This window comes from Arachis stenosperma, chromosome 9, assembly GCF_014773155.1.
Source record: "Arachis stenosperma cultivar V10309 chromosome 9, arast.V10309.gnm1.PFL2, whole genome shotgun sequence".
NCBI classification, from domain to species: domain Eukaryota; kingdom Viridiplantae; phylum Streptophyta; class Magnoliopsida; order Fabales; family Fabaceae; genus Arachis; species Arachis stenosperma.
Window position 1 is genome coordinate 98,850,065 of NC_080385.1, and position 11,150 is coordinate 98,861,214.

At 40.9% G+C, this 11,150-nt stretch overlaps 1 non-coding gene across 1 annotated transcript; it reads right to left on the reverse strand.

The window, feature by feature from the left end:
- Positions 1-5,329: 5,329 nt before the first annotated feature.
- Positions 5,330-5,437, reverse strand: LOC130952379 (small nucleolar RNA R71). Its single transcript, XR_009074559.1, has one exon. It is a non-coding gene; the product is annotated as a small nucleolar RNA R71 (small nucleolar RNA).
- Between the last annotated feature and the right edge of the window lie 5,713 nt (positions 5,438-11,150).

Consider the following 11,150-nt stretch of genomic DNA (forward strand, 5'->3'; position numbering starts at 1 on the left):
GGATGAAGATGTGACTGGAGAGCAAGTTGCTCAATATTTAGGAGCTATCATGAAGCTGAATACCAAGTTGTTTAGTAATGAGACTTGGGAAAGTGAACCTCCCTTGCTCATTAGTGAACTAGATATCTGGATTCAGCAAATTTTACCTCAAAAGAGACAAGATCCTGGCAAGTTCTTAATACCTTGTACCATAGGCACCATGACCTTTGAAAAAGCTCTATGTGATCTGGGGTCAGGGATAAATCTTATGCCACTCTCTGTAATGGAGAAGCTGGGGATCATTGAGGTACAACCTGCCTTGTTCTCATTACAATTGGTAGACAAGTCATTAAGACAAGCTTATGGAGTAGTAGAGGACGTGTTAGTAAAGGTTGAAGGCCTTTACATCCCTGCTGATTTCATAATCTTAGACACTAGGAAGGAAGAGGATGAGTGCATCATCCTTGGAAGACCTTTCCTAGCCACAGCAGGAGCTGTGATAGATGTCAACAGAGGTGAATTAGTCCTTCAATTGAATGGGGACTACCTTCTGTTTAAGGCACATGGCCATCCCTCTGTGACAAAAGAGAGTAAGCATAAAGAGCTTCTCTCAGTACAGAGTCAAGAAGAGCCCTCACAGTCAAACTCTAAGTTTGGTGTTGGGAGGCCACAACCAAACTCTAAGTTTGGTGTTAAGACCCCATATCCAAACTCCAAGTTTGGTGTTGGGACTATACAACATTGACCTGATCACCTTTGTGGCTCCATGAGATCCCACTGTCAAGCTAATGACATTAAAAGAGCGTTTATTGGGAGGCAACCCAATTTTTATTTATCTAATTTTTATTTTATTTTTATTTTGTGTTTTATTAGGTGCATGATCATGTGGAGTCACGAAAAAAATATAAAAATTAAAAACAGAATCAAAAACAGCAGAAGAAAAATTACACCCTGGAGGGAGGACATACTGGCGTTCAACACCAGTAAGGAGCATCTGGCTGGCGCTCAACGCCAGAACAGAGCATGAATCTGGCGCTAAACGCCAGAAACAAGCAACATTCTAGCGTTTGAACGCCAGGAATGTGCCTTGAGGAAAGCTGGCGCTGAACGCCAGTAACAAGCATGGAACTGGCGTTCAACGCCAGAAACATGCTACACATGGGCGTTGAACACCCAGAGTGTGCATCATCTCGGCGTTTAAACGCCAGAATGGTGTGCAAAGGCATTCTACATGCCTAATTGGTGCAGGGATGTAAATCCTTGACACCTCAGGATCTGTGGACCCCACAGGATCATCTCAGGATCTGTGGACCCTACAGGATCCCCACCTAACATATTCCCACCTTACCTCCTAATCCTATAACACTCTTCCCCATATCACACTTCCCAACAACTTCAATCTCTCTACCCAATTACCCCCTTCACCACTCACATCCATCCACTCTTCCCCATAAACCCCACCTACCTTCAAAATTCAAAAATACTTTCCCACCCAAACCCACCCTAAATGACCGAAACTACACCCTTTCCCCTCCCTATATATACCCTTCTATTCTACTTCATTTTCACACAACACAAACCCCCTGATGAGCGGATAATTTATACGCTTTTTGGCATTGTTTTTAGTATGTTTTTAGTAGTTTTAGTTGAGTTTTTAGTATATTTTTATTAGTTTTTAATTAAAATTCACTTTTCTGGACTTTACTATGAGTTTGTGTGTTTTTCTGTGATTTCAGGTATTTTCTGGCTGAAATTGAGGGACCTGAGCAAAAATCTGATTCAGAGACTAAAAAGGACTGCAGATGCTGTTGGATTCTGACCTCCCTGCACTCGAAGTGGATTTTCTGGAGCTACAGAAGCCCAATTGGCGCGCTCTCAACGGCGTTGGAAAGTAGACATCCTGGGCTTTCCAGCAATATATAATAGTCCATACTTTGCCCAAGATTTGATGGCCCAAACCGGCGTTCAAAGTCACCTACAGAAATTCCAGCGTTAAACGCCGGAACTGGCACCTGATTGGGAGTTAAACGCCCAAACTGGCATAAAAGCTGGCGTTTAACTCCAGAAAAAGTCTCTACACGAAATTCCTTCATTGCTCAGCCCAAGCACACACCAAGTGGGCCCGGAAGTGGATTTTTATGTCATTTACTCATCTCTGTACACCCTAGGCTACTAGTTCTCTATATATAGGACCTTTTACTATTGTATTTTCATCTTTGGATTGTTTTTGATCCTTTGATCATCTTTGGACATCTAGTTCTTAGATCATTTGGGAGGCTGGCCTCACGGCCATGCCTAGACCTTGTTCTTATGTATTTTCAACGGTGGAGTTTCTACACACCATAGATTAAGGTGTGGAGCTCTGATGTACCTCGAGTATTAATGCAATTACTATTGTTCTTCCATTCAATTCCGCTTGTTCTTTGTCCAAGATATCACTTGTTCTTCAACATGATGAAGGTGATGATTGACGCCCATCACCATTCTCACCCATGAACAAGGTGACTGACAACCATTCTTGTTCTACAAGCATCTGAGGCTTAGTGAATGTCTCTTGGATTCCTGATTGCACGATGCATGGTTGATCGCCTGACAACCGAGTGCTCGCCTGACAAACGAGCCAGCCATTCCGTGAGATCAGAGTCTTCGTGGTATAGGCAAGAACTGATGGCGGCATTCAAGAGAATCCGGAAGGTCTAACCTTGTCTGTGGTATTCTGAGTAGGATTCAATGATTGAATGACTGTGACATGCTTCAAACCTGTAACCTACTGGGCGTTAGTGACAGACGCAAAAGAGTGATTCTATTCCAGTAGGGGAGGGAACCAAACCGGTGATTGGCAGCACTGTGACAGAGTGCGTGCATTAGCTTTCACTGCGCGGATGGGAGGTAGCTGCTGACAACAGTGAAACCCTACACGAGCTTGCCATGGAAAGGAGTAAGAAGGATTGGATGAAGGCAGTAGGAAAGCAGAGAGACGGAAGGGAAGGCATCTTCATACACTTGTCTGAAGCTCTTACACCAATGATATACATAAGTATCACTATCCTTATCTTCTATGTTATTTTCGTTCATCATCATATACATTTGAGTTTGCCTGACTGAGATTTACAAGATGACCATAGCTTGCTTCATACCACCAATCTCCGTGGGATCGACCCTTACTCACGTAAGGTATTACTTGGACGACCCAGTGCACTTGCTGGTTAGTTGTGCGAAGTTGTAGTGATCACAATTTCGTGCACCAAGTTTTTGGCGCCGTTGCCGGGGATTGTTCTTGTGTATGGACAACTGACGGTTCATCTTGTTGCTTAGATTAGGTATTTTTTTTCATAGTTCTTAAGAATGACTTCTAATGTTTCAAGGTGATGTTCTTATCATCACCAAAGCTGATTGATCCTCATCAATTTAGCTCTTGAATGCAATGTCCTGCTGAAGCTTAGCCGGCCATGTCTAACTCCTTTAGACTAAAGCTTTAGACTAACATTGCATGATTCCTGGAATTCTCATTAAGAACTTTGATACCTTTATTTTCTTTTTCTACATAATTTTCGAAAAAAAAAATTTATAAAATCATAAAATCCAAAAATATTTCTTGTTTGAGTCTAGAGTCTCATCTTAAGTTTAGTGTCAATTGCATGTTTCTGTTCTTATTGCATTCATGCATGTATCTTCATTAGTCTTCAAGATGTTCTTGATGATTTCCTTGTTTTGATCTTTGAATTCTATTGACTTGAGTGATTTGTTATTTCTCATATGCATTCTCATTTAGTTAGTGTCAGTAGTGTACAAACTGCTAAGTTTGGTGTCTTGCATGCATTGTTATTTGATTTTAGTTGCATTTTAATTATTCCTTATTATTAAAAATCCAAAAATATTTTTAATTTGTGTCTTTTCAAGTCAATAATACAGAGAATTGAAGATTCAGAACATACTGCAGAGGAATCACACAGAAAAAGCTGGGCATTCAAAAATGCCCAGTGAAGAAGACAGACTGGCGTTTAAACGCCAGCCAGGGTGCCTGGTTGGGCGTTTAACGCCCAAAAGGGTAGTAGTTTGGGCGTTAAACGCCAGAATGTGCACCATTCTGGGCGTTTAACGCCAGGATGGCAAAGGGGGAAGATTTTGTTTTCAAAATCAATTTTTTTTCAAGTTTTCAAAGTTTTTCAAAATCAAATCTTTTTCAAATCATATCTTTTCAATCAAATGTTTTCAAAATCAATTTCTTTCCTTTTTCAAAGATACTTACTAACAATTAATGATTTGATTGAACATTTTTTGCCTTTTCTGTTGAGGAAGGTTTTATGTTTTAATCATATCTTTTCTTGTTAGGCAAGTCATTAATTTTTAAAATCAAATCTTTTTAAAATGTTTTTCAAATCATATCTTTTTTAAAAATTGTTTTCAAATCATATCTTTTCAATCACATCTTTTTAAAACCAATCATATCTTCTTAACTACATCTTTTTCAAAATAGTTTTCAATCAAATCTTTTTAATTTCTAATTTCAAAATCTTTTTCAAAAATCACTTGATTTCTTTTCCACTCTTGGTTTTCGAAAATTAATTAGTATTTTTCAAAATGTTTTAAAAATCTTTTACTTAATTTTCGAAAATTACTTCCCTTCTTCTCACATCCTTCTATTTTTGGACTAACACTATCCCTTAATGCAAAATTCGAACTCCATCTTCTTTGATAAGTTCGAATTTTCTACCTCTGTCTTCCATTTTTCTTTCTCTGACACCTCAAGGAATCTCTATACTGTGACATAGAGGATTCCATATTTTCTTGTTCTCTTCTCTTTCACATGAGCAGGAACAAAGACAAAGGCATTCTTGTTGAAGCTGACCCTGAACCCGAGAGGACCTTGAAGAGAAAGCTAAGAGAAGCCAAAGCACAACTCTCTTTAGAGGACCTGACCGAATTCTTCAAAGAAGAAGAAGACATGGCAGCCGAAAACAACAATAATGCAAACAATGCAAGGAAGGTGCTGGGTGACTTTACTACACCTACTCCTGATTTTTATGGGAGAAGCATCTCTATCCCTGCCATTGGAGCAAACAACTTTGAGCTTAAGCCTCAATTAGTTTCTCTAATGCAACAGAATTGCAAGTTCCATGGACTTCCAATGGAAGATCCTCATCAGTTTTTAGCTGAGTTCTTGCAAATCTGTGACACAGTCAAGACTAATGGGGTTAACCCTGAGGTCTATAGACTGATGCTATTCCCTTTTGCTGTAAGAGACAGAGCTAGAATATGGTTGGATTCTCAACCTAAAGAAAGCCTGGACTCTTGGGAAAAGCTAGTCAATGTCTTCTTGGCAAAGTTCTTTCCACCACAAAGATGGAGTAAGCTTAGAGTGGAAGTCCAAACCTTCAGACAGAAGGATGGAGAGTCCCTCTATGAAGCTTGGGAAAGATACAAACAATTGATCAGAAAATGTCCTTCTGACATGCTTTCTGAATGGAGCATCATAGGTATTTTCTATGATGGTCTCTCTGAACTATCCAAGATGTCTTTGGATAGCTCTGCTGGAGGATCTCTTCATCTGAAGAAGACGCCTACAGAGGCTCAAGAACTCATTGAAATGGTTGCAAATAACCAATTCATGTACACTTCTGAAAGGAATCCTATGAACAATGGGACAAGTCAGAAGAAAGGAGTTCTTGAGATTGATGTTCTGAATGCCATTTTGGCTCAGAACAAGATATTGACTCAACAAGTCAATTTGATTTCTCAAAGTCTGTCTGGAATGCAAAATGCACCAAGCAGTACTAAGGATGCTTCATCTAAGGAAGAAGCTTATGATCCTGAGAACCCTTCAATGGAAGAGGTGAATTACCTAGGAGAACCCTATGGTAACACCTATAACTCTTCATGGAGAAATCACCCAAATCTCTCATGGAAGAATCAAGAGAGACCTCAACAAGGTTTCAACAACAACAATGGTGGAAGAAACAGGTTTAGCAATGGCAAACCTTTTCCATCATCTTCTCAGCAACAGACAGAGAATCCTAAGCAGAACCCCTCTGACTTAGCAACCATGGTCTCTGATCTAATTAAAACCACTCAAAGTTTCATGAATGAAACAAGGTCCTCCATTAGAAATGTGGAAGGACAAGTGGGACAGCTGAGCAAGAAAGTTACTGAACTCCCTCCAAGTACTCCCCCAAGTAATACAGAAGAAAATCCAAAAGGAGAGTGCAAAGCCATAACCATGGCCGAATTTGGAGAGGAAGGAGATGAAGTGGACGCCACTGAGGAAGACCTCAATGGGCGTACACTGACCTCCACTGAGTTCCCCAATGAGGAACAATGGGAATCTGAGGCTCAAAATGAGACCATAGAGATTCCATTGGACTTACTTCTACCATTCATGAGCTCTGATGAGTATTCTTCCTCTGAAGAGGATGAGTATGTCACTGAAGAGCAAGTTGCTAAATACCTTGGAGCAATCATGAAACTGAATGACAAGTTATTTGGAAATGAGACTTGGGAGGATGAACCACCCTTGCTCACCAAAGAACTGAATGACTTGTCTAGGCAGAAACTGCCTCAAAAGAGGCAGGATCCTGGGAAGTTTTCTATACCTTGTACCATAGGCACCATGACCTTCAAGAAGGCCTTGTGTGACTTAGGGTCAAGTGTAAACCTCATGCCCCTCTCTGTAATGGAGAAATTAGGGATCCTTGAGGTACAAGCTGCAAGAATCTCACTAGAGATGGCAGACAACTCAAGAAAACAAGCTCATGGACTTGTAGAGGATGTTTTGGTAAAGATTGAAGACCATTACATCCCTACTGATTTCATAGTCCTAGAGACTGGGAAGTGCATGGATGAAACCATCATCCTTGGCAGACCCTTCCTAGCCACAGCAAAGGCTGTGATTGATGTTGATAGAGGTGAACTGATCATTCAAGTGAATGGAGAATCCTTTGTGTTTAAGGCTCAAGGATATCCCTCTGTCACCATAGAGATGAAGCATGAAGAGCTTCTCTCAAATCAGAGTCAAGAAGAGCCCCCACAGTCAAACTCTAAGTTTGGTGTTGGGAGGCCACAACCAAACTCTAAGTTTGGTGTTGAACCCCCACATTCAAACTCTAAGTTTGGTGTTGGGAGGTTCCAACATTGCTCTGAGTATCTGTGAGGCTCCATGAGAGCCCTCTGTCAAGCTACTGACATTAAAGAAGCGCTTGTTGGGAGGCAACCCAATGTTATATTTTATATATTTTCCTTTGTTATTTTTGTTATTTTGTAGGTTGATGATCATGAGAAGTCACAAAATCCATTGAAAAAGCAAAAACAGAATGAAAAACAGGAAGAAAAACAGCACACCCTGGAGGAAGAAGTCACTGGCGTTTAAACGCCAGTGAGGCTAGCTGTTGGGCGTTTAACGCCCAGTCTGGCACCATTCTGGGCGTTTAACGCCAGAAAGGGGCACCAGACTGGCGTTAAACGCCAGAAAAGGGCTACAACCTGGCGTTAAACGCCAGGAATGGGCATCAGCCCGGAGTTTAACGCCAGAAATGGCTCAAAACGTGGATTTTGATGCCATTTGGTGCAGGGATGACTTTTCCTTGACACCTAAGGATCTGTGGACCCCACAGGATCCCCATAAACCCCCACCACTCTTTCTCTTCACCCATTCACCAATCACCTCAACATCTCTTTCTCTTCACCACTCACATCCATCCTTCATAAACCACTACTTCTTCCCCTTCTGGCCGAATCACAAAGCCATCTCCCTCTCCTCCATTTCTTCTTCTTCTACTCTCTTCCCTCTTCTTTTGCTCGAGGACGAGCAAACCTTTTAAGTTTGGTGTGGTAAAAGCATTGCTTTTTGTTTTTCCATAACCGTTTATGGCATCCAAAGCCGGTTCAACTGAGAAGGCATGACCTCAAGCCCATCACTAAGAAGAAGATGGAGCAAACAAGAGACCCCTCTCATCATGAGATCCCTGAGATACCTCAAGGGATGCACTTTCCTCCACAAGACTATTGGGAGCAACTGAACACCTCTCTAGGAGAATTAAGTTCCAACATGGGACAACTAAGGGTGGAGCACCAAGAACATGCCATCCTCCTCTATGAAATTGGAGAAGATCAAAGACTCATGAGAGAGGAGCAACAAAGACAAGGAAGAGACATTGAGGAGCTCAAGCACTCCATAAGGTCTTCAAGAGGAAGAACAAGCCGCCATCACTAAGGTGGACCCGTTCTTTAATCTCCTTGTTCTTCACTTTCTTGTTTTTCGAATTTTGATGCTTATGTTATCTATGTTTGTGTCTTGTGATCATTAGTGTCTTAGTGTCTATGCCTTAAAGTTATGAATGTCCTATGAAATCCATCACCTTTCTTAAATGAAAACTGTTTTTATTACAAAAGAACAAGAAGTACAGGATTTCAAATTCATCTTTAAAACTAGCTTAATTAGTTTGATGTGGTGACAATACTTTTTGTTTTCTGAATGTATGCTTGAACAGTGCATATGTCTTTTGAATTTGTTGTTCATGAATGTTAAAATTGTTGGCTCTTGAAAGAATGATGAAAAAGGAGACATGTTACTGAGGATCTGAAAAATCATAAAAATGATTCTTGAAGCAAGAAAAAGCAGTGAATAAAAAAAAAAGAGAGAGAAAAGCAAACGAAAAAAGAAAAAAAAAAGAAAAAGAAGAAAAAGAAAGAAATAAAGTTGTGATCCAAGGCAATAAGAGTGTGCTTAAGAACCCAGGACACCTCTAATTGGGGACTCTAGCAAAGCTGAGTCACAATCTGAAAAGGTTCACCCAATTATGTGTCTGTGGCATGTATGTATCCGGTGGTAATACTGGAAGACAGAGTGCTTTGGGCCACGGCCAAGACTCAATAAGTAGCTGTGTTCAAGAATCATCATACTTAACTAGGAGAATCAATAACACTATCTGGATTCTGAGTTCCTAAAGAAGCCAATCATTCTGAACCTCAGAGGATAAAGTGAGATGCCAAAACTGTTTGGAGGCAAAAAGCTACTAGTCCCGCTCATCTGATTTGGAGCTATGTTTCATTGATAATTTGGAGTCTATAGTATATTCTCTTCTTTTTATCTTATTTGATTTTCAGTTGCTTGGGGACAAGCAACAATTTAAGTTTGGTGTTGTGATGAGCGGATAATTTATACGCTTTTTGGCATTGTTTTTAGTATGTTTTTAGTAGTTTTAGTTGAGTTTTTAGTATATTTTTATTAGTTTTTAATTAAAATTCACTTTTCTGGACTTTACTATGAGTTTGTGTGTTTTTCTGTGATTTCAGGTATTTTCTGGCTGAAATTGAGGGACCTGAGCAAAAATCTGATTCAGAGACTAAAAAGGACTGCAGATGCTGTTGGATTCTGACCTCCCTGCACTCAAAGTGGATTTTCTGGAGCTACAGAAGCCCAATTGGCGCGCTCTCAACGGCGTTGGAAATTAGACATCCTGGGCTTTCCAGCAATATATAATAGTCCATACTTTGCCCAAGATTTAATGGCCCAAACCGGCGTTCAAAGTCACCTACAGAAATTCCAGCGTTAAACGCCGGAACTGGCACCTGATTGGGAGTTAAACGCCCAAACTGGCATAAAAGCTGGCGTTTAACTCCAGAAAAAGTCTCTACACGAAATTCCTTCATTGCTCAGCCCAAGCACACACCAAGTGGGCCCGGAAGTGGATTTTTATGTCATTTACTCATCTCTGTACACCCTAGGCTACTAGTTCTCTATATATAGGACCTTTTACTATTGTATTTTCATCTTTGGATTGTTTTTGATCCTTTGATCATCTTTGGACATCTAGTTCTTAGATCATTTGGGAGGCTGGCCTCACGGCCATGCCTAGACCTTGTTCTTATGTATTTTCAACGGTGGAGTTTCTACACACCATAGATTAAGGTGTGGAGCTCTGATGTACCTCGAGTATTAATGCAATTACTATTGTTCTTCCATTCAATTCCGCTTGTTCTTTGTCCAAGATATCACTTGTTCTTCAACATGATGAAGGTGATGATTGACGCCCATCACCATTCTCACCCATGAACAAGGTGACTGACAACCATTCTTGTTCTACAAGCATCTGAGGCTTAGTGAATGTCTCTTGGATTCCTGATTGCACGATGCATGGTTGATCGCCTGACAACCGAGTGCTCGCCTGACAAACGAGCCAGCCATTCCGTGAGATCAGAGTCTTCGTGGTATAGGCAAGAACTGATGGCGGCATTCAAGAGAATCCGGAAGGTCTAACCTTGTCTGTGGTATTCTGAGTAGGATTCAATGATTGAATGACTGTGACATGCTTCAAACCTGTAACCTACTGGGCGTTAGTGACAGACGCAAAAGAGTGATTCTATTCCGGTAGGGGAGGGAACCAAACCGGTGATTGGCAGCACTGTGACAGAGTGCGTGCATTAGCTTTCACTGCGCGGATGGGAGGTAGCTGCTGACAACAGTGAAACCCTACACGAGCTTGCCATGGAAAGGAGTAAAAAGGATTGGATGAAGGCAGTAGGAAAGCAGAGAGACGGAAGGGAAGGCATCTTCATACACTTGTCTGAAGCTCTTACACCAATGATATACATAAGTATCACTATCCTTATCTTCTATGTTATTTTCGTTCATCATCATATACATTTGAGTTTGCCTGACTGAGATTTACAAGATGACCATAGCTTGCTTCATACCACCAATCTCCGTGGGATCGACCCTTACTCACGTAAGGTATTACTTGGACGACCCAGTGCACTTGCTGGTTAGTTGTGCGAAGTTGTAGTGATCACAATTTCGTGCACCACCCCCTCTTCTACACCTTGGCCGAAACACCATCTCTCACTCTCCTCCATATTTTCTTCTTCTTCTTCTTCTCTTCTTTCTTCTCTTGCTCGAGGGCGAGCAATATTTTAAGTTTAGTGTGGTCAAAGCATAATCTTTTTGTTTTTCCATTACCATCAATGGCACCTAAGGCTAGAGAATCCTCTAGAAAAGGAAAAGGGAAGACAAAAGCTTCCACCTCCGAGTCATGGAAGATGGAAAGATTCATCTCCAAAAGCCATCAAGACCACTTCTACGATGTTGTGACAAAGAAGAAGGTGATCCCAGAGGTCCCTTTCAAGCTCAAGAAAAATGAGTATCCGGAGATCCGACATGAAATCCGAAGAAGAGGTTG